The 27,452-nt window shown below is 36.3% G+C and overlaps 1 protein-coding gene across 5 annotated transcripts in view; it reads left to right on the top strand.

The window, feature by feature from the left end:
* The window catches only part of DCC (DCC netrin 1 receptor), a 1,201,233-nt gene that overhangs the window by 636,556 nt on the left and 537,225 nt on the right, over positions 1-27,452 (top strand). The window lies entirely within an intron of this gene.

Consider the following 27,452-nt stretch of genomic DNA (forward strand, 5'->3'; position numbering starts at 1 on the left):
TTAGTTCTCATGTAATTTAGCTAGGGACACCAGATAAATACAAAATAACTTGCATCTTAAATGGTAAATTTAAATTTAATGAGTAAAATCTAAATTTCTGATAAAATAGCTACTTTTTAGTGTAAGCAGTTTTTGTGATACACTAAAAATTATTTGCTGTTTATCTGAAATTCTAATTTAGTTAGGAGTCCTGTATTTTTCCGCATTAAATCTGGCAACCCTAAATTTCTCCTTTCAGATGAGACTCTGTGAACCTCTCACATTCTCTCTCCCTTAGCCTGTAAGTTGCATTAAAAAACAACAACAACAACAACAAAAAACGGTTCTCCTGGTCTCACTTTTCTTCTTCCTCTAGTAGCCCATCTCTAGTTATTGTTCTCTAGGGCTCTGCTCTTTGTTCATTCCTTTATGCCAACATGCTTTTCCTGGACAATTTAATTCCCTTTCTTGGTTTTTACTGCTATTCACCTATGACTTCCAAATCTCTCCCACCATCCAAGATCTTGCCTTTGACTTCCAGACCTGTCTATCCAGTGCCTACTGGATGTTTTCCTCTGGTTGTCCTATAGGCATCTAAAGCACCAAATAGCTGAAATGAACAAACAATCTTTGTCTCCAAATTGCCTCTCCCTTGAATTCCTTGTGTTAGCAAATAACACTACCACCAACCAAATTACCGAAGTAGAAACCTGGGTAACATCTCAGTGTCATTCTTTCCCCTCACTTCTATTGACCATTGTCTCAATCAGCCAACAATGATTCTTTATAATCCTCCTTTACAAAATGCTATAAATTCCCTAGAACCTACTTAGTTGACTTACTTATCTCAACCAGATTAGCCTCTAATGCAATTTCCTTATTTGCCCCGCCCCCTTCTCTCTCTCTCTCTCTCTCTCTCTGTGTGTGTGTGTGTCTGTGTGTGTCTCTCTCTCTCTTTCTCATCAGTCATCTCCAACATTCTAAAGCTTCTAATTTGAATATATTTCTTAATTGCTTAATGTTTTCATAAAGTATATTTTTCAGGATAGGCTGAAAAGTTTAAATTAGATGAATTATATTCTCCACAATCAGATCCCTGCCAGCCTTCCTAGCCTTATCTCTGAGGATTAAAGAAGATATATGACTGGTTTCATTGTTTCTTGCCTTGTGTGTAGCAGGTATTCAATAAGTATTTGTTGTACGAATGAGAGAATGATAGAGATCATTTTTACAGAGTGAAAGCTGTTTGCAATGTTGTCCGAGAAGAGAACATTCAAAGTACAATGATAAGAGTTCTCACATTTGGAAGACTTGATTTGACACATAATATTTAAAAAATTACATAATAAAGAATTATGATTTTATGGGATTTCTGTATGAATGTCATACATAGAAATATTTAAATACATATAAATCTTAAATGCTCCTAGGAAGATATATATTTACATACCTACTTTAATACACTGAATCTGTTTTACCATTAGGAATAGCCAATAAATATTGACATTCTGATTGTTTAAATCTTCTGAATAATTAATCACTATTTTTCTAACATTTAGAATACATTAAAATACAATCCACACTATAATTACATGTGGCATAATTAAACCTTTGTCACGTGTAAAGACAGTTCAGAAGACTGTAGCATTTATCTGTTATAATCATTTTATGAGAAAGTAGAGAAGCCTATTTTCAGATGATATGTATTTTTCAGTTTTCCAAAACTCAAAAATATCACATAATATATAAAATGATTTCTAAGTATGTGTATATATCAACATTACTCTCCATTGGTTTTAAGTAATTGAGATTTTTCTAAGTGTAAACCTAAAGACGTATTGTTTAGAATATGGTACAAATAAATGTGTCCTTTAAAGTTTAAAGACTACTCAAAGCATTGTTATCTACTAAATAAGTGTGGCAAATTTAATTTAACCTTCCAGATAATGTGGGTGAGTGAAAAGAAATTATAAATATAGCATGGGGTGGGGAGGTACTTGCCATTCATAAAATAATTCCGTTTGGTATGCAATAGCCTAAGCATTGGGAGAATTCATGATGAATAACACAATTCCATTTGAAGCCTCTGTAGAATTATTTCTATGTAGTTAGTAACAAGTGGAGCTTGGGGTATTATTAGGCAAAATTACAACAGCAGTGCACCGCTGTGCAGAGAAAGATCAGGGCATTTCCTCTAAGCAGCGTCTTTATAACTCTGGCTCCTAAAACTAATGTTGTGAAGCTTCAGTTCTTTTGAATTGAAACTCTGGGTAATAAGAGAGGGTCATAATTATTAGCTAGGAATTGATGCTAAATTTGTTTATTCACTGATTTTTCCACCACTTTCTATAGTATGTAAATGAGATTTTTACTTAGAAAAAAACATTCTGACTCTGAGACAGATGACAGCTGTTCAACCCCAGGGGGAGAAAAAAAACACAGCTTTTTCCTTGGCCTTTTCTTTTTCTTTAGTGCAGCTTGTAGAGCCTCATTGAATTTTCCCAGAATTACCTGTGCAGGAGCTTTCAAATTCTGATTGATTAGTCATCATTATCAGAGCTTACCGCTTTGTAGCTCCCCTGCTACCAATTGAACATTATGAACAGGGCCCAGAAAATTAGCTTGCTCAGCACCATTGGGATTGTGGCCTGTTTAGCAATGGATGTGTAATTCCCTATGACTCTAGTTAGTAGAATTGGCATCAGAGTGGTATGAATAGAATGTCTTCAGAAAGGAGTCTGAACATCTTTTCCAAGTTGACAATATTGCCTTGAGATATAGGGAGAGGTGTGTGTGCGTGCAGGTGCGCGACCACACACACAGACACACACACACACACACAAACATATCTTCTCTGACTTCTTGGCAGAGGAGATTATAGATTGAAGTAGGGAATGAGAGAAGCAAGAAAAGGAACTCATTCTGGTGGGAGGTGGAGGAGAGGTGGTTTTCGATGGTTAATTCTTCTACCTCTACCACCTTTAGCCTGCTACAGTCTGCAATATCCCCTAAGAAATGACTCAGTGATCACACTATTGGATCTCACTCTTGTGAAAACCTCCTTAGGCAGAGAGAAGTCAAGTTGTGCAGAAAGTTATCACCTGGCAGTGATGATTGATCTTAGGTGTAACATTTTGTTCCTCTTTTCTTACCCCTGGATGTCTTTCCTGCTATGTAGTCTCCATACACAACAAACTTTAACATCACATTAAGGCATGAATTCCTCAGGTATCCTGTGCTCCCTCACAGCGTCAGAACACCACTGCCCCCTGTATCCTGATACTGAGCTCAGAAATTAACTCACAATAAGGTGCTGGTAGCTAATTTGAAGTTAATAACCTCTCTCAAAATGATGTGGATTTAAAGCAGAGATGTGAAGAGAAAGGCAATACATGAACATGAAAGAAACAAATCACCTCCACTGATCAAATATCCTGGTAGATGTCTGGAGACAAACCGTAGGGCAGAGGACGTATTTGTATTTCCTTCAAATTCTAAACATAGGCTGGTCCTAGTGAGAGTAAACAAAAACACATTTATCATACTTATCAATTGAGTTATTATTTTAAAATATGCCTTCCACAATTAAGTTGTCTTGGGTGGATTTGTGTAACATGCCACTAATTAAAAATGCCATGAAATAAACATAAATAAGCTAAAATTTTATTAGCCTTAAATTGCTGTTCTGTTTTAGAATAATACGGGCAGATAAGCCCCACAGCCTCCAAATCAGGAAGTAGATGTGTTGTTAACAGCTGTTTTTAAAATATTTTTATGTTAAGGGAAATACCCATATGTGTGCATGAATTTTTTTTTTTTTTAGTCTCGCTATAGGTTTTACTCCATGTACATATCAAGATGGATATGTCTATGTAATAAAATATATCATATATTTACATATATGTATACATGTATACTGGGCCAAAAGCAATGCAAAACTCCAAAACTAAGGAATTAAAGTCTGCCTTATCTACATTTTCCTCTTCTTTGCTGTGTTAGCACAAATGTACTTCTCATTTGAGGGCCCATGGTAGAGCAGCTGCCATCCCATCTTAATGGTACTTGATGATGCCATTGAAGAGAAGACATACTATTTATTTGGTGCTCAGCATTTAGCTTTCTTGATATCCGTCACTGCTTTACATTGCCCTCAGAGACACATCACTGAATACAGTTTTGAATGGTTCCATGCTATGCATGATTTTTATGGGGGTGCACTGAGCTGTGCAGTCTGCAGCCACTGCATTCCAAACAAAAGAAGTAATCATCTAGACACGGAGAAATGGGTTCATTGCCAACATGGAACAGGAAAGATTCAATATTCATGTTTCAATAGACCACTTAGCCAGTGTTTCCCTGATAACACGGTGCTAGAACCTAGTAGATATTCAATCAATGTCTGTTGAATGGGTAAATGAGTGATTGAATAGATGCATTTGGTGTCTTCAATTGGGTCTTTCTTTATCTAGATCTTTAATATAATGCAGTCTATGGAAGATGGGGTTATAGCAATGTATTTTTAAATTGACAAGTATTCATGTTTAATAACTTTAGTTAAAGGAATCATAAAATCCTCAAATTTATACAAATGATAAAGTTTTTTTAACTTATACCTAGTGTGAATTTTTAAATCACTTAATAAGTTGTACTAAATAATACGATGCTCATTTTATAGATTTTTCAAATTGCGACATGTAAAAATATTGGTTACATAACTTGCTTACCCACTGGCCAAGTAGGTTTTTGCTCTCCCTTTCTCATATTTCTGTTCCCTAAGTAAAATGTTACATCCTTGCATCTTTCATTTCCAGAGCTCCATCTGTCTGCCTCCTTATTTCTGATTAGACTAGCGTGAGATTTCCTTTCTTCCCATATTTTGTGTTCCACGCATTCACAGAGAGACAGATCTTAGCACCTGAAGAGACCTTGACCTTAGTGATCTGCAGACTGGCTTCTTGTGGTGAGAAAGGTACCATCTTTACTATGTTACAGAAGAAATTCCCAAGAGGCCTAGAGTTTGTAGGATTCATAAGCTGGTATGAATGGAGAAGAGGATGCTAGACCTTCAGGATACTTTTTTCTTTTTTTCTTAACAAACACATTTTCATTGGAGGCTTATTTATCTTTCATTTCTATAGGAATGATAAAACTGAATGTTTTACAATTTCATTCAGTAGGTCAAAGAAGATTCATTGAATGTTTTCTCCTAGGCTTAGTTTGGGCACATTCATGTCCTGTTGTATGTGTGGTGGAGGTGTGTGTGTTTAAATAACAGATGACCCTTTATAATGGGTAGAAAAGATAAATAAAAATTGTTAGTGTATTAGTACTTTTTATGCCAATGCTTATTTTTAATTGAAAAATATATAATGAAGAATATATTATACATGTATATAATATTGGTTTTATTTTTATTTTTATGATAAAGCAAGAAATTTAGATACTAAGGTGTATTCAATCAAGGACAGGCCAGATACAAATTTTCCTGCAGCTTGAAAATCTGGTCTACATATCCTAAGAAAGCATCTTCCAATATTGTTAATGTAGGTAGCATAATGTCCTGAAAGTCAAGATGCCTGGGTCTTTTATCTGGTGCTGGTATTGCCGGGTGGGAGATTGAGGCATGAAATAGGTCGACATTAAGGTCCCTTCCAGCTTTAACCAGCTATTAATGAAATGTTGATTGTCAAACAGAAAATGTGCATTTTGTTGGTTGATGGAGCCACATTTGCATAAGGCTGCCCCAAACCACTCTGAATGTTAATAAATGCCAGAGGACTTGCAGCAAATCAAAACACAGGTGCTGCTAAAATGAATTTATAAAAAAAGAATGATTATTTTGCTTGAAAAGCCACAAGATGGCCTGTAGAATCTAATGCAGGGAGGCTCTGAGAATATATGAGAATAAATAGTAACAGTGTTTTCTGAGCCCACGTTGTAAGGAGAATCTAAATGATCCAATATGTTTCCCTGTCATTTTCCACTTGCAATGTAGACAGCTAATTTTTATTTTTCAGTTTTCATTTTAAAACAAAACCAAGAGATGATGACTGCAGTGTAAGACTTACTTTCCTGTTGGGAGGAAATTGCACTGTGGGCATGATGTCTTTAACTTTAACCTTTAAAAGGCATAATTGACTTGTAGTAATTTTAGGTTAAATTATATTGTGCTGTGAGTTAGGTCACATACAAAACACTCCAGACATTTATTATGGATATGTTAAAAGTTTGTTAGATTTTATTTCCAGAGGATTTCATTTAACAGATTTCTACTCTATATTAGACTCAATCTCCTGAACAATATTAGACACAGAGGACGGACCTTGTTTCTCTTTTGAATTTTCTGCTTCCTTCAAGCCATCATTGTTGACCCTAAGGAAAAAAGTCCACTTCATATTAGCCTTCTTGGTCTACCACAATAGAACATCACAAGCTCAGTAACCTTGATCACAGATAATTTTGGTTTTTTTTACAGTTCTGTAGGCTAGAGATCCAAGATCAAGGTGCCGCCAAAGTTGGTCTTGGTGGGGGCTTTCTTCTTGGCTTGCGGATGGCTGCTTTCTCACTGTGTCTTCACAGGGAAGAGAGAAAGAGCTCTGGTGTTTCTTTCTTTTCTTATAAGGATACAGTCCTGTTGAATTAGGACCCTAGTCTTTTTTTAACTTTTAAGTTCAGGGGTACTCTTGCAGGTTTGTTGCATAGGTAAACTTGTGTCATGGGGGGTTGTTGTACTGATTATTTCATCACAGCTATTAAGCCTGATACCCATTAGTTGCTTTTTCTGATCCTCTCCCTCTTCCCACCTTCCACCCTCTGATAGGCCCCAGTGTGTGTTTTCCCTTTGATGTGTCTATGTGTTCTCATCATTTAGCTCTCACTTATAGGTGAGAACATGTGGTATTTGGTTTTCTGTTCCTGTGTTAGTTTGCTAAGGATAATTGCTTCCAAATCCATCCATGTTCCTGCAAAGGTTATGATCTCATTCTTGCTATGGCTGCATAGTATTCCATGGTATATATGTACCACATTTTCTTTATCCAGTCTATCGTTGATGGACATTTAGGTTGATTCCATGTGTTTGCTATTATGAATAGTGCTGCAATAAACACATTTGTGCATGTGTCTTTATAATAGAATGATTTTTATTTCTTTGGGTATATACACAGTAATAGGATTGCTGGGTCAAATGGTATTTCTGCTCTTGGGTCTTTAAGGAATCACCACATGGTCCTTCACAATGGCTGAACTAATTTACACTCCCACCAACAGTGTATAAACATTCCTTTTTCTCTACAACATTTCCAGCACCTGTTATTTTTTGACTTTTCGCTAGTAGCCATTCTGTTTGGTATTGAATGGTATATCATTGTTGTTTTGATTTCCATTTCTCTAATGATCAGTCATGAGCCTTTTATCCTATGACTGTTGGCTGAATGTATATCTTCTTTTGAAAAGTGTTCATGTCCTTTGCCCACATTTTTATAGGGTCATGTTAATTTTTTTGTAAATTTGTTTTTCTTTATAGATGCTGGATATTAGACCTGTGTCAGATGCATCATTTGCACAAGTTTTCTCCCATTCTGTAGGTTGTCTGTTTGCTCTGTTGATAGTTTCTTTTGCTGTGTAGAAGTTCTTTGGTTTAATTTGATCCTACTTGTCAATTTTTGCTTTTGTTGCAATTGCTTTTGGTGTCTTTGTCATGAAATATTTTCTTCCATCTGTGTCTTGAATGGTATTGCCTAGGTTGTAGGACCCCACTCATTGTCCTTCATTTAACCTTAACTAGCTCCTGAAAGGCTCTATCCACAAACGCAGTCATATATGGGGTTAAGACTTCAATATATGAACTTTTCAGGATGACACAATTCCATCCATAACAACATTTAAAGCTCATTTACAAATGTAATCTCTCCCTTTCACAAATATCTTAATTCAAAAGCTGAAGATAACTTCACATTTTATTTTCCAGTCTGACTCCAGTTGTAAAATAAAACATTAGCCCAATGGTTTCTTCCCCCTGAGGATATTCTATTCTGATATCTAACTTTTAAATGTATGTTCACTTCTTAAAGTAGAGGGATAATAGCCACCATCTGTTTTCATTGTCTTACATATGCAAACACAGAGAACTTACCTCTGCATCTATTTGTGAAGGGTACACAGTTCTTCAAATGAAACCTATAAAATGAGATATAATGTTTTACAATATTCTGGAATGTCCTCTTAAGGTTGTAAACTTTAACTCATTCATGCTGATAAATTGTAAACAAACACCTACTATGTGTCAATCACTATTCTAGGCATTGGTGTGACAATAGAGAACAAAGTTTCTCCCCTCAAGGTGCTCAAAATGCCCTAGTCTAGGTAGTAAAATATATGGTCACACTTCTCATGCAGAAAAATCTCCTTTTCTGTGTTTGCCTTTGGTTATTGTTTTATGTCATCTTTTTTTTTTTTTTCTTAGCCCTCATTACTAAGCTCAGTCATTTTTGCTGGGAAAAAATATTGAGAGGAAAATGAAGTGTCTTATAATGTGCTCATCTGTAAGCTGTGTAAACTGATGGATAGACTAGAACAGTGGCCTTCAGTCCTAGCTATCCATTAGAATTACCTGGGGAGCTCTAAAAATATACCCTACCTGGGCCCCAGGGATTCTGATTTATTTGGTCTGTGACATGTCCTGCCCGTGAGGACACTTAAAAAGATCCCAGGGTTATGCCAATGCACAGCCTGAATTGAGACATGGAACGAGGTGATCACCAAGATTCCTCATTGATCTCAGTGTGTGAATTCTTTGTTTTTCTGCCCAGATATAAAATTATGTTCTAGAATAAGTTGGAAAAGTTATTCTTGTTCCTCTGTATGTGTGTATCCTAGGGGCTATTAGTGATGCTTTCAAGAAAAGCATATCTGGGCCAGTCACAGTGGCTCATGCCTGTAATCCCAGCACTTTGGGAGGCCAAGGCGGTGGATCATGAGGTCAGGAGATCAAGACCATCCTGGCTAACATGGTGAAACCCCGTCTCTACTAAAAATACACAAAATTAGCCGGGCATGGTGGCAGACACCTGTAGTCTCAGCTACTCGGGAGGCTGAGGCAGGAGAATGGCGTGAACCCAGGAGGCGGAGCTTGCAGTGAGCCGAGATCACACCACTGCACTCCAGCCTGGGTGACAGAGCAAGACTCCATTTCAAAAAAAAAAAAAAAAAGAAAAAAGAAAAGCATATCTGCTTTGCTCTAATTTAGGACAACTCTTTTGTCTTTTGATTTAAATAAAAACCACAAAGATCAAATCAAATGAAATTTATATAAAAGTCAAGTAGTTTACGTGTAGCATGAAGTGAGGGGAGTGCAGAGAAGGGTGGGGGTGGCATGATACTGAACTGGACAGCTAAGGAGGCGCTTATATATCACTCTAAGTGCTTCCGAGTTTATCTTAATGATGATGGTTTTGCCATTGAAAAAGTATTAGGAAGTGGAAAACATAAAGAGATCTATGTTTTGGAAATATCAGATGAGAAAGACAGTGGAAAATTACTGGAAGAGAGGCAAAACCGAAGACAATTAGAGTTCAGGAGAGAGGAAAGGCTAGATCCTTAGTTTAAGGAAAGTAAAGAAAAAAATAATAATAAAGGAAACAGAGAAGTGGGCAACACCTTGAACAGACTGACACTCTGCAGGTCAATGGAGAAGAGAATTTCAACAAGAAAGAGGTAGTAGGCAGTGTCAACCTGCATGGAGGCCGAGTAAAAATTGCTACATGTATTGAGTACCGAACAATTTTCTAATGGCATTATGTGTATTAAGTCACTTAATTTGTATAAGAACTATGGAAGGTAGCTATTATTATCAACTCATTTTATACAGGAGGAAACCAAGTACAGGTAGTATTGTGCCAAAGACCACACAGTTCGTAAATAGCACAGCGAGAGTGTGAATCTGCAGGACTCAATTCCAGAAGCCATGCCTTAATGACCTGTGAAATGCCTGTTAGGACAAAGAACGAGGACTATATCTACCCTTCCCGCTTACAGTTTCTCAAAGTGAGAACATACAGTATTTGGTTTTCCATTTTTGAGTTATTTCACTTAGAGTAATGACTTCCAGCTCTATGCAATTTGCTGCAAAAGACATTTCATTCTTTTTTTATGGCTGAGTAGTATTCTATGGTGTATATGTACCACATTTTTTAAATCCACTCCATGGGTTGATAGGCATTTAGGTTGGTTCCATATCTTTGCAATTGTGAATTGTGCTGTGATAACATGCAGGTGCCTTTTTGATATGACTCCTGGAAATGTGCTTTTTAAAAAAATATCTCATGTGTGAAGGAAGGGTACACAATAAGGTGGTACTTGAGGGTGACTTAGCATAAAAGTATAATTATATTTGAAGTTGGAAGAGGTGGAATGCACTTATAGTCTGTTAAAAAATAGTCAAGAGGAATGCAGAAGATGGAGGTACAGGAGATAAGTCATTAAGGTAGTTTCCTATGAAGATGAAGGAGAGGGGAAGGAATCAGTTTGACTATCTCTTCCTGGGAGATAGGAAAGGAAGGGAGGTGGGAAGTAACAGCATTTAGGAGTCAGAAAGCTGTGAAGGAGCATTTACCCAAAGACCACTTTCATTCCTCCCTATGAAATGAGTGGTGCAGGGCCTGCCCAGAGGATGGGTTAGCCTTCCAGTCATATACATGACACTGATCCAACTTTCTCAAAAGGCATGGATGTTGCTGACTCACTCAGGTTGCAGCTGTCTTTCTCAGTCAGAATATTCTTCAAGTTGTATTTGTCGAATTCAGTTAATATTCCCTCTCCCAAGTAAGGAGAAAGTAGGTTCCAAGCAAAAACACCCCTCAGTCAAAGAATAGCAAATGACAGCCTTTTGCATACCTTGTGTTCAGAGTTACCCATGAGGAGTCTGAGATTGATTTGCCATTCACTGCTACCTCTCAGTGTACTGAATTAGAAGAGTACCAATTGGTAACATATCCAGTCAGACTGGCAGTGATCAGCCTGTCTTTGGAAAGGATGTGAACTGAATTAATAATACTTTGAACTGAAGCAGAAAGAACTTTGGAGGGAAGATGTCTTCAAATGAAATCCCAAGTGTACACTTTCTCCACCTCTTACTTAACAGGCAGAGTGGTTGCAAAGGGCAACTTCAGCAACTTTCCACAGCAGCCCAGTCACTGTCAGTGTTACTTGAAAAGGAGAGGGGATGTGAGTTCTACAGACAGCACTTATCCCCTGAGACATAGGCACGGCTTTTGTGTTCAATCACTGTATTTAATTCAATTATCTGCCCCCGCCACCCCCAACTGTCTGCCTTACAGGGGAGGTTGGGAGGAGAGTGATGCTTGATGCTTCTGCAAGTCCCAAATGATATGCATTCTTTATTAAGGAATTCAATGAAGGATGAGCTCTTACTCACCCAGCTGCTTCCTCTGGGAAGTCATCATGTGGCTCCAGCTGCCTGCAGCAGGAAGATGACATGGTCTGTGCAATGCATTGAATTTTATTTATTTTTTAGATTGAATTCAGCCAGTTGTTTGTTTTAAAGAGGGCTTATTTAAATTCATCTTTAAATATCATATTTTTGAAGGTGAAAACCATCACAAAGTCCCGTTCACCTCTAGAAATTTCAGGGTCTGGTTATCTAGACAGTTATAGTCAGGTCTAATGATTCTCCCTCTTTTCTTTCTTTGTTTTATGTATTGACTTGTTGGCTCGTTTCAAGGGACGATTAAGACTACTTCTGTACAACAATTGAGGTAGAGAAGAAACAGATTACAGTTCAACTAACTGTGTTAATTTTATTTTTAGCAATAATTCTAATAAAATAATGCAATTTTTAAAATTGTGACGTTTTCATAGCAAAAAATTTTTATAACATAAAATAAGTACTAAAGGTTATGAAAACTTATATTTTCTTAGACTAATAAATGCTCACCCTGTCAATGAATGAGTCATTCAGTGGTTAAAGTTCTCTTAAATAATCAAAACTGGTTGGTTGGTGAAGAAAATTATCTAATTTATCTCAAGAAATAGTTGAGTCATAAAATGAAAGAAAAGAAGAAATAGGCCATATCAGAGAACTTCAATTGAAGAAATCTAGGCTAATCTGATTTTTTCATCAATAAGTCACAAAGTTTCTAATTGTTTCAGAAAACAAACATACTGCTATTTTTTTTTTACTTAATAGAACAATAATGCCAGGAAGGTATATTATAAGCCAGTATTTTCCAAATTTGAGCCTATACATTTTTCTTTAAGAAAAGAAATTCCCAGACCCAGTAATATACACTCTCTGGATTTTGAGAAATACTGGCTAAGACTTTCAAACATTCCTTGAAAATATCTTTTAGCTTCAGATAATCACAACAAAATATAAAATTTATCTTTATATGATCAAAATTGTTTTATATTCCAATTTTGGTAAAAGCTAAGAGGCAAAACAACCAAAACCTGTAGAACTTGTGGACCTACGAGTTTATACCCGTAGACTCAGTTTGAAAAACACTACTTGATGGCTATTTAACCAACACTAGAAACTTTTTGACAGTTCTTTTCTTTTTCATACATGTGTTAAATTGCCTCTCTCTGAGCCTTATATTTAATTCAGTTTCTGAATCCTGCTCTCAACTTTTCTTCACTGTTGTAGAATCTGAACAATAATGAAAGGATTGATGACAATGAGTATCTTCTGAAACTCTTTATCTAAGGGATTGGCAGGCCTGTTTTCTTTTCCATTCTGATTGGAAAAAAAAATTGTCCTTTGAAAATTGGTCTCATTAGGAGCTTATTTAATCACAGATATGTCTTTATAGGTGTTGCCAACAATATATATTTATTGAACATCAGTTAAATGTGAGACTGGTACAATTAATGTTCTACACAATGAATAATATTTTTTGATTAGAAGTAGTATACATCTTTATGTGTAACTCACTATAAGTTTACTGAAGAGGACATTTAAAAAACGTAAATTTACATTTTTCTTGGCATGTCGAGTACGTTGATGGAAAGATTAGGATGATTCACATCAAAAGATAATGATCAATACAAGTAAATGAGTAATGAAAAATAAACAGTTATAGATGAATAATGGAGAGAAGAGTTTGGGGAAGTGAAATTCAAGCAGGATCTTGAAAGAAAAATAGAATTAGGATAGAAGAAATTGAGGCAAAAAGGCATTCCAGGCAGGAAACACGAAGAGTTAGAGATAGGAAATTTTATTTGGAGGACAGAGGTTAGAACAGAAGGCTGAAACCAGATGCTTACATAAAGAGCTTTCTAAGATAGCTCCAAAGACACTGATTGCTAAGAACTTTGGACTCAGTTGCTGGAGGTGTTGAGCAGGGGACCAAAATGAAGAAAGCCGTGCTTCTAGATGATTAAATTTACAGAGGGAGGGTAGAGGGGCAGGATTTTAAAAAGGACGGAACTTGAAAACTTAATTCAGGGTATTGCTTATTTTTGTTGTCTACAGTGGTATACTCACAGGAGGGTATAGACAGAGTTGTTTTTCATTTCAAGCCATTTCCCCAGTGACAAGTAATGAGGGCAATGCAGGAGATGACAAATTGAGGATGGTTATGACACTAAGAGTTTCTCTTCTAAGGCCTGCTTCTCCCACAGGACTGCATAGCTGAGCCAGGGAAGCTAAACACTGTATATCTTCTCTACCTTTGTTCATTGCCCTTCTTGCCTGCTCCTCCTATCTCCTGCTTAGGGCAGCGTTTTTCAGACTCAGCAATAGTAACATTTGGGCCTGGATAATTCTTTGTTCTGGGAGGCTGTACTGTGCATGGGAGTATGTTTAGAAGCACCCCTCCCTCTACCTACTAGATGCCACTAGCATCCTCCTTACCTTCCCAAGTTGTAACAGCCAAACATGTTTTGAGATATTGCCAGATGTCCCCAAGAGCACCAAATCACCCTCTGTAGAGAACCACTAGGTTCTTAGAGATTATCCCATTGAATGTTAAGCATTTGTGATAGATGAGGGATAATTTCCCTTTTTGATGGTAGGATCATGACTAGGCTTTCAGCTTTATGAGGACTGTAGGCATCGGAGAACCACAAATGTCAAACATGCAGTTTGAGATGCTTTCTCCAGTGACACATCCAACTTTCACTGTCTTCTTCTACATTATTGTATTGCCTTATAATAATGTCACCTCTCCAGTTAACTAATAATGGATCATCAGTATCTCTTGGTTTGCCTGGGAGAGTGCTGGTTTACATCTGTTTTCCCCATTTCTATCTTGTTAGTAACTCCTTTTACTCTATAAAGTGTCTGGGGTTGGATGGTAAATTATATGATGATTCTAATATGGGAAATTACTAGAATCATGAGAAGGCAACCAGTGAATACTAGGAAAGTAAGAAGTGAAGGGGCAATGTGCCCTCTAGCTTCCCCGGGTAATTTTTCCTAGAGGAGACACCAGAGTTAAGACTTGAAAGAACGTTAGGAGTTAACCAGGAAAAGGACAAAGACATTTACAAGACAAAGAGAACATTGCATGCTTTGCAGGGTGAGACACAGAAATGGACAAATTGAAGAGGCAGACCAACATGCTAATATAAAAATCCAAAAGTTGTTTTTGCTAACTTGACTTCAATTTTTAATCTACCTATCAAATTTTTATCCTATCTGGGAAAATGGGCAATGGCATTTTTAGGCTATAAATTCTAAATGTCAATAACATTTATCTTTCGTAAAAGAAATAGGATTGATTGCTATAAATTGTCCAAAAGAGAGGAGGGTCAGTTCCCTAGCTTTGGGTTTGTGTATGTGGTGATATTGAAATGCACCCGTCACCTTTTCCTTTTATCTGAATGTTTGTAACTAAGATGTAACTAGAGAAGATCCAGCATACCATTACACATATAGATTTCAAAGACTTGGGAAGAAATCTTATTTCAGCATCTGTAGTTGGTTTTATTAAAAGCAGTTTAAATTCCCCTGCCTAGAGCAGTCTGGAATTATAGAGATGGGCTGCAGAAATTTACATTTTAATTGAGGCAGAAGGCAAAATAGGGCATGGTGCAGCATTCACACGTTACAAGGAAGAATAAATAAGATATGTATCCGCTGGGAGAAAAAAATGACTGGTCGTTTTTCATTGCCTCCTGCACTTAATTTTTTCATATGGCACTGAGCTGAGTTAGGCCTGCTAAGCAAAGACAATTTTTCCAGTCAAAATGTTTACTATTTCAGAAAGTTCTTGCGTTGAAATATTTTCACACTATGGAACAAATACACAAATACTCAAATAGGCCTGCATTTGGGTGTGAAAGTGTGTATGGCAGTGTTTATACTGTCTCAAATGTCTATAAATATAAATAACATGTCCCAATGAGCTATACAGAAAATGATTTAAAGTATGAGGTATAACTGAGAATGATTGATAGACATAATCTATCTGTTAAACACTGTAATTTGAGCTATTTTATAGTTTCATAGAAATAGAATAAAATTTTATAGAAATAGAATTTTTCTCTGTAGATAAATTTCATCCTTCGATTATTGCGGAAGTCCCTCCGAAGAGTGGGAAGGACTTAGGTTTTCAAACTTGAGGATTTACCTGTGTTTGGTAATCACTTTGAGAAACCACCCACTGGATTTTTGTTTTCTATTTTTTGTTATATGTTTGGTCATTAATAGAAAACTAAGTTAAGAATTCATTTCCTCATAAGGGAAAAATAATAAACATAAAAAGTGTATCATGATAATGGCTTTTAAAAGTAAGTCTTTGTATTAGTGTAAATATGTTTTGTAGAAATCCACTGTAATTAAGTGTGTTTATCCATTTATTTAAGCCTTCAACTTTTATCATATCTTCTTTCAGCTGTACATGTATTTTTACATTCATACACGCTCTTTGCCAATCATAATTATTTTGTTAGATTAATTATAGAATTTAAAACCAACAAACAACACATTACTATAGTATGATTATCCAATTATGATTCCCTGCAGAGCTAAGTACTATCATTGGACCCATAGTAAGAAAATGTAATTCTTTTTCCCCAAGTATGTGCCTCTCAAGCATGACGGTCAAATAGATTATCTACTTTTAGCCACCAAAACATATCTTAATTTTCTTTATTATTTGACTATGACTTTCCATTTTGCTTTTTTTAGAATTTTAAAATGACATTTTATTGTCTTTAAAAAATAATAACATGCCTTTACCTTATCACTAAGATTACATATTTCTTAATCACTTATGTCCTATTATTAAAGTGAAAATACATTTTTCTTAAATATCATTTTTTCCCTTGGAGCTCTCTGGTTCTAATTCGTGTTGATGATTGTTCAGCTCTGCCACGTAACTGTCATTTCAGGATATTTTTCCTTTTTACTCCTAGTGCATTCTTGTTAGGCTATGCTTATTGTTTTTCTCTCTGTCTGCTTCCTCCATGCTTGGGTTTCCTTTTTGGTTTTTGTCTTTCATTTTTGATATTCATAAGCAATGTTTTAGAAAGGTATTTGAAAAAATGTTTGAGTCCTTGTATATATCAAGTGTCATTATTTTCATCATACTTACTTAATAGTACAGCTGAAAGTTCAAAATAATTTTCCCTCAGAACTCTGAAGACATTGCTTTATTGTCCTATAGTATTCAATACTGCTGATCAGAAAGATAATGGCAATTTAATTCTCCTTCCCTTATAGATAGGCAGTGTTTCATTTTGGAAGCTTTTACGATATTCTAGGAATCTTTGGAGACCTGATATTATCAGTAGGTATGGGTCTTGCTGGCCACTTAACCGCATAACAACCACTGTATTCTAATGAGTGCTGTCAATTTTTCAGTCACAGGGTGTCTTTTAACCCATTTTTTTCTCTTACTTTTTTCAGCCATCTTATTTACTATGTCTTTTTTTTCCCTTAAAACCATTATTAGATAGATGTTGGCATCCTGGATTAATTCTCTATGTCTGTTAATCTTTTTCTTATTGTTTCTATTTATTTATCTTTTGGCTCAATACAAAATGAGATTCTTCAACTTTTTAAGCTTTTCTACTAGTTTCTTACTGATTTTTAAGCTTCAAGAACCCTTTCTTCTTGGACTGCTCCCTAAAACTCTATTCTGGTTTTATAGTTACAGCAGTTTCTTAAATCATCAATGGGACTATTATAAGCTGCTTTCCTGTTCCTTGCATTATCTTAATGCCTTTTAGGGTTGGCTGTTCTCTTGGCTTACCTTAGTTCCTTTGGGCTTTGTTATTTTCTCAAGGTTTTTGGTAATCATTGATAGTTCATTCATATGTGTGAAATAGGATGTTGAGTAATGTCTCTGTCACCATGGAAAATTTTATCCCCAAATGTCTCTCTGCTCCAAAGTGGGGATGACCAACTAGGTTGGTGACCTGGCTGGTTTCACTATAGAGTGCTAGGAGGACTAGCAGTATGTTGGAAGCTTACAGAATGAGGATGACTTAAGTCTCATTCCTACATGTGAAAATCACTAAATTTCTTTAGAGAGTAGTATCATAATTTTAGGAATTAGGAGAAATCTTATTGGTAATGATGCTTCAGCAGGAACCAGACAGTAGTGGGCAGCGAATGGCCCAGATATTTCTTAGACAGACTTTCCTCATTTTCCTGCCTCACTTTCTATATTTACTCTAAATCTCTGAGTCTTAGTCATAAAGAGTAGCTCCCACCTCCTTAGAGGCTTTGTCCTTTGAAAGTTTTAAGTCTTAGTTTCACCTGCTTTGTTTAAAACAGAAATATGTTCTTCTTCTTCTCTCTTCCATATATCTGTCCAAAAAGCTGCTTCATTGAGGCCTAGTTATCTTCTCAACCCAGTCTTTTTTTCAGAACTGTTATAAGTTTATTGGTTTTTATTTTTCTCTTCTAATTTCAGTAGGATTTTTAGAAGAAGGCAAAAAAAAATCCTATCTGATATTTTGTACCAGAAGCTATATATATATACACACACATATATATACACACACACGTGTAGTATATATATACACACATGCATATATATACACACACATAGTATATATACACACACACACAAACAGACATATATATATATATATATGCAGTGGGGTGATCTCGGCTCACTGCAACCTCCGCCTCCCAGGCTTAAGTGATTCTCCTGCCTCAGCCTCCCAAGTAGCTGGGATTACAGGCGCACACCACTACCACCTGGCTATTTTTTGTATTTTTAGTAGAGAGGGCTTCACCATGTTGGCCAGGCTGGCCTTGAACTCCTGACCCCAAATGATCCACCCGCCTCGGCCTCCCAAAATGCTGGGATTACAGGCGTGAGACACTGCGCCTGGCCCAGAAGCAATATTTTTAAGATTAGAAACAAAACCCAAATATGGTTTCCTCCCCCTTTCTATCTGTACTCACACTCTGGGTAAGAAGCAGCAAAAGCAATCAGGTTTTCACCAGACAAGGAGCTCTATGATTCTCAGCTCTGTCCCAACTGCCTATGCACAATGGCTACCAAAAGCAAACAAACAAAACAAAACAAAACAACAACAACAAAACACAGATGAGACAAAAGGCCAAAATGCAAAGCACTGCAGATTTCCAAGAAACTCTTTGGTTTGCAGGCCTAGTACAAGCAAATTGTTTTACAATGTAAGACCATCGCCTTGTGACTTCATCATTTGTTGACCACATAACCGCTGCCAAACCCTAACTCAAATATTCTCCAAGGTAAAACTTGGAAAAATACTTGGGTTTTGGTCCATGATTAATCTTCATACATTTCTATATAGGTTATCTTATTAAATCACCATTAATATAAAGCAAGTGGGTTACATATCTGAGGAAATGGGCAGAGGGACCCAAATGGTTGAGTTCCAACAGAGCCCGCCACTGTAGTTGATTCACTTCATCTGTGTATGTAGCTTACTACATTCCTGGGACCACAAGCATGGAAACTTGGAGCAATCGTCATTGACTTTTTTCTCCCCTATTATTCTCAGTGTTGCTTCTGAATTCTCTGGCTTACCACACTGTGTTTCAACTCACATAACACGAAAATTATTTCCAAACTGTCTGAACAAATGTATTTCATATACTTTTTCCTTAACCTAATGCATTTCATTCTACTGAAATAATAGTTTTCCCTTCTTATCAATATTGCCCAGCAAGAAACTCAAGCTATTTAAACAGCAAAGCTGCCAATATTTACAACCTTTTAAGTCAGTAAAGGAATTTAGGTAATTTGTTTTTTAGTGTTTACTGGTTGGTTAATGAATATTGTGCTTGGGGTTTTATTTATTTATACAGCACCTCATTCCAAAAATAAATAATCTGAAGTGTCTTGGATATTACAGAATATAGTATGCAAGGAATTAGAATCTGAATATTGTATAATAAAAGCACATTTTTAGCAAATTAGCTTGCCAAATTGGAAAACGTCAGAGGTTTATCTGATGTATGCATATTTTAAATTTCTGGGTGTTTCTCTAAAAAAAAATCAGTCTTTCCTCTTACTTCATACAATTATTAAAGAGAGATAAAACAAAGTCCATGTACTGCAGACCTTTCTATTTTATACTGAAACATCCAAATGATTGACAGATTTTAAAATTCTATTTATAAAAGGATTTCTCCTCTGTAGACATAAGAAAAATCATTTCAAAGAGAGATACTCTATAAGAGAAATTCTTACATATTTAAAAAATGAAAGACTCCTCTATCGTGTACCTTAATCTGGTTCTTATTCAGTTTTCTATTGTTATACATTCTGTTATAAAATCTATAATAAATTAAGACTCCATTGTTTTTAAAAAAAACATGGTAATATAAGCATTGTAGTTAAGGCATTTTGTTCTCAAATGTTTGTTTCTATTAGCTTATTTTACTTCTGTTTATGTGTTGTGCATATAAAACCTTAATCTTTCTATTAAGAAGGAAAAGGATGTGAATTATGTATGATGAAATTTGCAGTAACCTTTATATATGTTCTTGAAGGAGCCTTGGTTGAAAAAAATCACACACATGTAATTTTTTGTGGGCTATGCGCCATCCTTATACATACTAAATATTGCATTGCAATATTTACTATTAGCTATGAATTGACTTGCAAATGGCAAAACACTCCAGGTTTTTTACATGGTATTATTTTGAAAAACCCAAGTGATATCCCTTTATCGTTACTACAATGTTCTAACTTTGACAACCTAGAAAATAGATTTTTTTTCAAAAGATACATAACAGAGAACATCCCTTCTATTTGAAATCTCTTTAAATGTTGTGATTTTAAATTCTTATAAATATTTTTCTTTAATTACAGTGAGTGGAGGGGTAGAGAATTGTTTAATTCATACAACATCCACCTTTCAAAATAATATTTCAGATTATAGTCTTTTAGTCTTTAGAATTTTGACCACAATTTTATTTATTAAAAAATATATCTTATAAGATTGTTTCCTTTGCTGGGTGTGGTGGCTCATGCCTGTAATCCCAGCACTTTGGGAGGCCGAGGCGGGTGGTTCACCTGAGGTCAGGGGTTCAAGACCAGCGTGGTCAACATGGTGAAACCCTGTCTCTACTAAAAATACAAAAATTAGCCAGGCGTGGTAGCAGGTGCCTTTAATCCTAGCTACTCAGGAGATGGAGCCAGGAGAATCACTTGAACCTGGGAGGTGCTCGTTGCAGTGAACCGAGATCACACCATGGCACTACAGCCTGGGCGACAAGAGGGAGACTCCGTCTCAAAGAAAAAAAATTGTTTCCTTGCTGTGATTTTGGTGAAGTTAGTCACTGAACATTGGAAATAAATTGCACCTTGCCTCATTTTCTTTTCTTGAAAATAGAATAAATATAAATAAGATAAGAATCTAGGGAACACACACGTACTCACACAACAACACACCATTTCTCCCTTCCCTGGCAAGTCAGGTTTCTTTTACAGGAATAGTAAAAGTTATAATGACATAATGGGAATTTTCCATCAGTTAATAAATTAGATGATGAAGCTAATTCTGACTGCTGCTAGGACTGGAGTAGCAGAAAGCAATTTCAATCTATCAAAGCCATGTAGGGACCAGAGATGGGTGCTATGGCTACAGCCCCAGTACCCACGTGTCCACTCACTGTACAGGTAGAGACAGAGGTCTGCAGCCACTTGTCTATATCAGGCAGCATCTGAGATGTAAAAAGATACTGCCTAGATTTTGGTTAATACCACTTTGGAATATGAAATAATTACTGGATCTCCAGCACAGGTCTTTTGGGTAAGAAGGAAAGACACTATATTCTCTCATTTTACAGTGAGAAAATTAAAGCTGAGATGTTACCTTATTCTTTCACAGAACCATAGTAAGTTAGTGGTAGACACCAGAGTAGAACCCAGAGATGCTAATTCCTAAGCAGTGATCTTTTCTCAATACTAGATTGTTCTCTTGTATCCTAGATAAGATAGTTAACATTTAAAAAATAAGCAAAGCGGCCCAGCGCAGTGGCTCACGCCTGTAATCCCAGCACTTTGGGAGGCAGAGGCAGGCAGATCACCTGAGGTCAGGAGTTCGAGACCAGCCTGACCAACATGGAGAAACCCCCCATCTCTACTAAAAATACAAAGTCAGCCAGACGTGGTGGTCCATGCCTGTAATCCCAGCTACTCGGGAGGCTGAGGCAGGAGAATCGCTTGAACCTGGGAACCGGAGGTTGTGGTGAGCCGAGATCGCACCATTGCACTCCACCCTGGGCAACAAGAGCGAAACTCCATCAGAAAAAAAAAAAAAAAAAAAAAAAAAAAAAAAAAAAACAACTAAGCTCCTTTTTTGCCACAATTACAAAAATGATCAAAGAGATTGTATAAATAAATAAAATTATCAGTTTTTTTCTTGCACGCAATTCTCTTACCTACATGCATTACCAATTTTCTATCCAATCCCCCTAAGCATGTATTGATATTTTGAAGATCACAATTGGAAGAATAGCTTATTTGTGTTAAATTGTGTAAAAGAAACAATTTTTATAGAAATACACATAGAATAAACATGAAACAGACCACAATGTGCCCGATTCATAGCAAAATATTATTTTAGGCCAATAGAAGAAATAATAGTAGGTTTAACTAACATCTTTACATATTTCAATGCGCTATGCATGAGCCAATCAATTAATTTAATCCTTATGACAACTCTTTGATAAGTATTAATTTTCCTAGTTTATTGACGAGGGCATTGAGCCAAGACAGGTTACATAAATCGCCTAAGTTCATACAGCTAGTAAGCGGAGGAGACACAATTCAAGCCCAAGGATTTACATTGGTGCAGATAAAATTTGTCAAATCTTACCTATATATGGCTCGATTGTGGACCCATCTCATTCATAACACTTTATCGATGTATCAGATCCACACTATTCTATTGTTTCTATTGCAATTATAGAACCTGTGGCATATAGCAGCACAGTTTAAACTCACAGACATGCAGTTGGTCTACCCTAGTCTAATTTGTTTTATCTTTTTTTGTTTTAAGTAAGTGTCATCTATTTAGGAGTCTGCAAACTTTTTAGACGTACGGATCTTATTTAATTTTTCTTTGATATATCATAAAATCCAAGTTATGTTGGACAGAGAATAGATATTACCACATACTTATTGGCAGATCGAAGGACATATTAGGAGAGTAAATAAAGTGTGAGTAATAGCAGATTTAGTTGAATAAGGCTGTACATTCTGGCTTTCTCTCTAAGTGGTTTAGTCTGCCAACCCCAATGCCTAGTATTGTCTCAGCTCTTAGGCTGAACTTCTGCTCTTTCCTCTGTGAATCCCTCTTCATTTTCTGTCTCTACATGATTTCACCCATTCCCTCTTTGTGAAAACTTCTAAAACTTGTCATCCCATCTTATTCCCTCATTTACCCTCTAGATTGGTACTGCAGGATGCTTCCTGCTTAAACTGATCATATCTAAAGTGAGCTAGTTATTTTATCTTTATGGTAACAGTCCTGCTTCTAATCTACAATGCTATTCAGTCTAACATCACCATTTGTAAGAATCCTGGATGAGTGGTCATTTGGATGAATTCGGCAGGTCTTTATGAACATTTATGGTATGCCAGGAATTGTAGTAAGTGTTCAGTACAAAAGGGACAATATGTTACCATTTCTTCTACAGCTAGCAGCTAAACAAATCACTTATTTTAACGCAAGGTGGGATATCTTACCATAGAAGTCTGCAAGGGATGCTGTGAAAATTAGCATTTGCACTTGCACAGCTCTCACAATTTAAGCAATTTTGAATGCAAGTTTAATACAACCTCATGAGGTGTTATTATTATAGTCTACAGGTTCTGGAAACCAACTGACTTGCCTAAGTGCTCCCCGCCTTGTCCGCCCCTTATGTGAATGGTGGAAGCATGACGCTTTGTCATTCTCTGTTTCCTTCCCCATGGGAGAAGAAGAAAGCGGTTTTGCAGATGTCCTTGAATCCCACCACCCTACTCAGTATCGGGCTGAATGTACAGGAGCTCCCCCAAGTGTTTGCTATTTGATAAGCAGAATTAAATGCAATGGGTTGTGAAGACAGATTGCAGCTCACTGTGAGAATTTTCAACTAGCCTATTTAGAATGGGGTGGATTTGCCTCATCCTCTAGAAGTGCTCAAGCAGTTTCTGTATAAACCGTTTTGGGGAGATGAACAGGTTTTATGCGTATGATGGGATATTTGTATAAGTGACCTCTGAGTCTCCTTCCAACTCCACGTTTCTCTGGTTAATTTCTTTATCCAGTTCTTCTACTGCTATAGACTGAGAGTTTATCTTTCCTTATAATATGCCAGATACCACCTCCTTAAGCCACTGATTCTTAATAGATAAAGAGTTGCTATTTATGACAATTGTGCAAACTCATAATCAATCAGTACAACACAAGGTACATGATTTTCTTGAACCCTCCCCCTGATGACTTAAGACATCTGTGGCTCATGCCTCTAATCCCAGAACTTAAGGAGGCCAAGGTGGGTGGATTGCTTGAGGGCAGGAGTTTGAGAGCACCCTGGCCAATATGGTGAAATCATGTCTCTACTAAAATTACAAAATTAGCTGGGTGTGGTGTTACATGCCTATTGTAATCCCAGCTACGTCGGGAGGCTGAGGCAGGAGAATTGCTTGAACCCGGGAGGCAGAGGTTGCAGTGAGCCAAGATCGCACCACTGCACTACAGCCTGGGTGACACAGTGAGACTCTGTCTCAAATTAAAAAAAAAAAAAGCACATCTTATGTGAAATGAGTTTATTACAATCTTCAGCATGGTGCAATATCTAGTTAGAGGACTGCATCCAGTAATCAGTCTTTTTTTTCTAAATGATTGTTCTAGTTGCCATAAAGGTAAGTTAAATAAAGTTAGAAAATATCTCTGATAAGAAAAGGATGATTATTTTGTAACATCTATTGAGACCCATAAAATTTGTTGAAAATTGGCTGCAAGGCATGATGAGTTAGTCAAAGGCAGAGGGATAAGAAAAGTTCTTAACTGGTTATAGCTGGTTTCATTTTGTGTAGAGATTTTTAAGTAGGATGTAACTCCAACTTATAAGAACATTTGGCAAAGGTACAATAATGTGCTTGGCAGTGGAAGAAAGTATAAGAGGAGCACATTATAACTCTAGAATATTCTAACTCCTGTATAAAACACAATGAAAATATTCTCTCTCACAACACCACACTGGTCACCTCTAATATTAATGGAATGTCTCTTACCATGAACATTTAAATGAGAGACTCGGGTTCTATTATTGCCTCATGTGGTCGTGAGTATTGGCTAAGGAAACTGTATTGTCAAAGGAAATTTGGGATAGAAAAGGGTGTAGCGTTATGATCTTGCATGGTTCAAGTTCAGACTTGGACAGAGACAAAAAGATGAATGAGGTGAGTGTTTTGAATTCCCAGGAAGTAATATGGATTGGGGACACATAGTTCTATTTTCCTGGGTGCATATTTCTGCTGTTTCAGTGACAGAATTAAAGCTTCTACTTTGCGGGAGTAAGTAACTAATAGTTCTCATTTTTATAAGTTCTGAGAATTTTCTATGATTTTTTTTTCATGTTACATATCTGAGGGACATCCCTTCCACTCTCTCTCTCTGTAATGTGGATTAGGATAAGTAAGGAGTTTTCTTAGAATTAGGGCAAGTTTTTAAACACCATAGCTTATTTTGCCTTGAATGATCAGGCATTGCACCATAAGACCTTATAGATATAGCTAAGTTGAGAGTTGCCCACACTGACAAAACTATTCAGCTCGGTTATGTTAACAAAAAAAAGAATCTCAACTTAGGTAAGGGTAGCCACTATGTTTCAGGAATAGTCATATTGCTTAACTCTCTTACAATATGCTAAAATTAACATTGCCTGTAAGATTTTCTATAAAAAGCAGCCATCTAGATCCTTTGAGTTTCATTGCTTTTTCTCCTTACCAGTTGAATTTATTGACAGAATACTCTTTTTAAAGACCGTCCTTGAGAGTGAATTAAATAACAGATTCTGGCAAATCTTTCTCAAAATTTTCACCAATTTGGGAATGTGAGGGAAGTGGCGGGTGGGGAGGCAGGGGGTAAAGTGGCAATTTTTATTCCAATTACTTGCTTTCCTGAGAATAGAAAGTTGCCTTAAATTAAACAAGAGAAAAACCCATGCGTCAAATAAATTGAGGATTTCGTTTCATACCAGGCTTATATTTTATGCTTAGTTTCTGGTAGGATATGAACTTACGATTCTCAAACTTCAGTGGGTCAATGTATTATGTAAACATGGCCTTAGTGGCAATTACTATTATAAAATTGGTGATAGATACAGCTTTTGCTTTACAGACTGCAAGTTAAATTTAGTTGGAAATATAATTCTAGTTAAATGTTTTAATTAACAACCTTTTTTGACTATTCTATTTAATAACCAAGATACTTCTGGTAGCCCAGTATGCCAAATTTATTTTATGAACTCTTATAAGGGATCAAATTTCACATTGCAAATAAATCTGACAAACCTGATTGTCTCATGATATTTTAATTTTTTTGGACATTCACAGGCAATTAAGTTTCTTGGAGAATGGGCATATGTATGGTTAAAGACATCTTGAGATTGATTTTTTTCTCTAAATTTGTCATTTATTCAGTAATAGTCATGCCAATAACAAATAATAATAAATATTCTCATAACAAATACTAACTTCTCTAACAAACATAATTCTCAATTGTATTTTAAAGAAACTAACAGCATTTTAAGATATTAAACTCCTCTATGCAAAGAGATGTTAAAGTAGTGCCTAAATTAACATGAATTTAATAGGTTATTAAACCCAGCAAACTGGTGTTAAAGTGGTGCCTAAATTAACATGAATTTAATAGGTTATCTTTCAAAAGATTTAAGAAAACAAATGCCTCTGTTTTCAGCTATTTATTGCTCGGTCAACATCTAATATGGACCTAGAACTACATAAGTGGCTCTAGAGTCAAAAATTCCTTAGTGTTTTGTGGCACGTGTCAGGCTTCTTCTTAATCCAAAGGTTAAGTCAGCAGATTTAAAGTCAGCAGCAAGAAGTAAACTCGGATCTGACTTTTATGCCAAATCAGCTACTTACTAGCAAGCCCCATAATCTTGAGAAGTAACTTCATTTTGAGGCAGTTCGGTTTTCTCTTTTCTAAAGTTTTGAAAGTAATATTTACTATTGCTCGATTGCAGAGAAGAAAGTTGTTTTTTTTTTTTTTTTTCTAGGCCCCTAACACAGCGATTGTGTTTGGTTAATATTTCTTCCACTTTCTGGCTCTTCCCCTTCCATTCCCTCTCCTTAATACCTTGTGAAGGTCAGAAGAAGACCTAGGTGAACAGAGCATACTTTCTAACAGCTCAAGGCTGTGGCCCTAGAATGGTGTCTCCAGCCTCCTTAAGTTCTCAGTTGGAAAAGCTTAAAGCTGCCGGAGGTATTTACTATCGTAAATTCCAGCTAACATCTGAACATAAGGCACCTTTCTCTCAGTCTTTGTGGGAGGAGAGGAGCCTAACTTCAGTAAGTATCAGTTAGCAAACCCAAATGGCCTAGTCACCTGGACTGAATCCCCTTTTTGCCCTTGAGTGCCTTTTCCCTAGCACTCCCCAGCTTTTTGTTTCTGTCTCATGCTTTTTTTTTTTTTTTTCTAGTGAAGTTGCATTCAGTTCAAGTGGACTCTTTCCTCTATTTTTCAATAGTTATTGCTGAGTAAAGACTGTTCATACCACTTTAGTGTCCAGCTTTTTTTATCTTTGACACCATTCAGAAGTGTTTCCATATTTGTCATCAAGTTAAATGGGAGCTGGCTGTGGCAAGGAGATGGACAAGAAGACTATGTCATTAGGAGAGCATGTTTAGTACTGCATAGTGATGTGTAATAGCGTAAAATTATGAAGTGCATACAGTGCATACACCATACAGTGCCACTCAACCCTTAGTATTTTAAATCTTCACTTTAAGAAGTTTTATTTTATATAATTAGATATTTTC

This window comes from Pongo abelii, chromosome 17 (assembly GCF_028885655.2).
Source record: "Pongo abelii isolate AG06213 chromosome 17, NHGRI_mPonAbe1-v2.0_pri, whole genome shotgun sequence".
Taxonomy (NCBI): Eukaryota; Metazoa; Chordata; class Mammalia; order Primates; family Hominidae; genus Pongo; species Pongo abelii.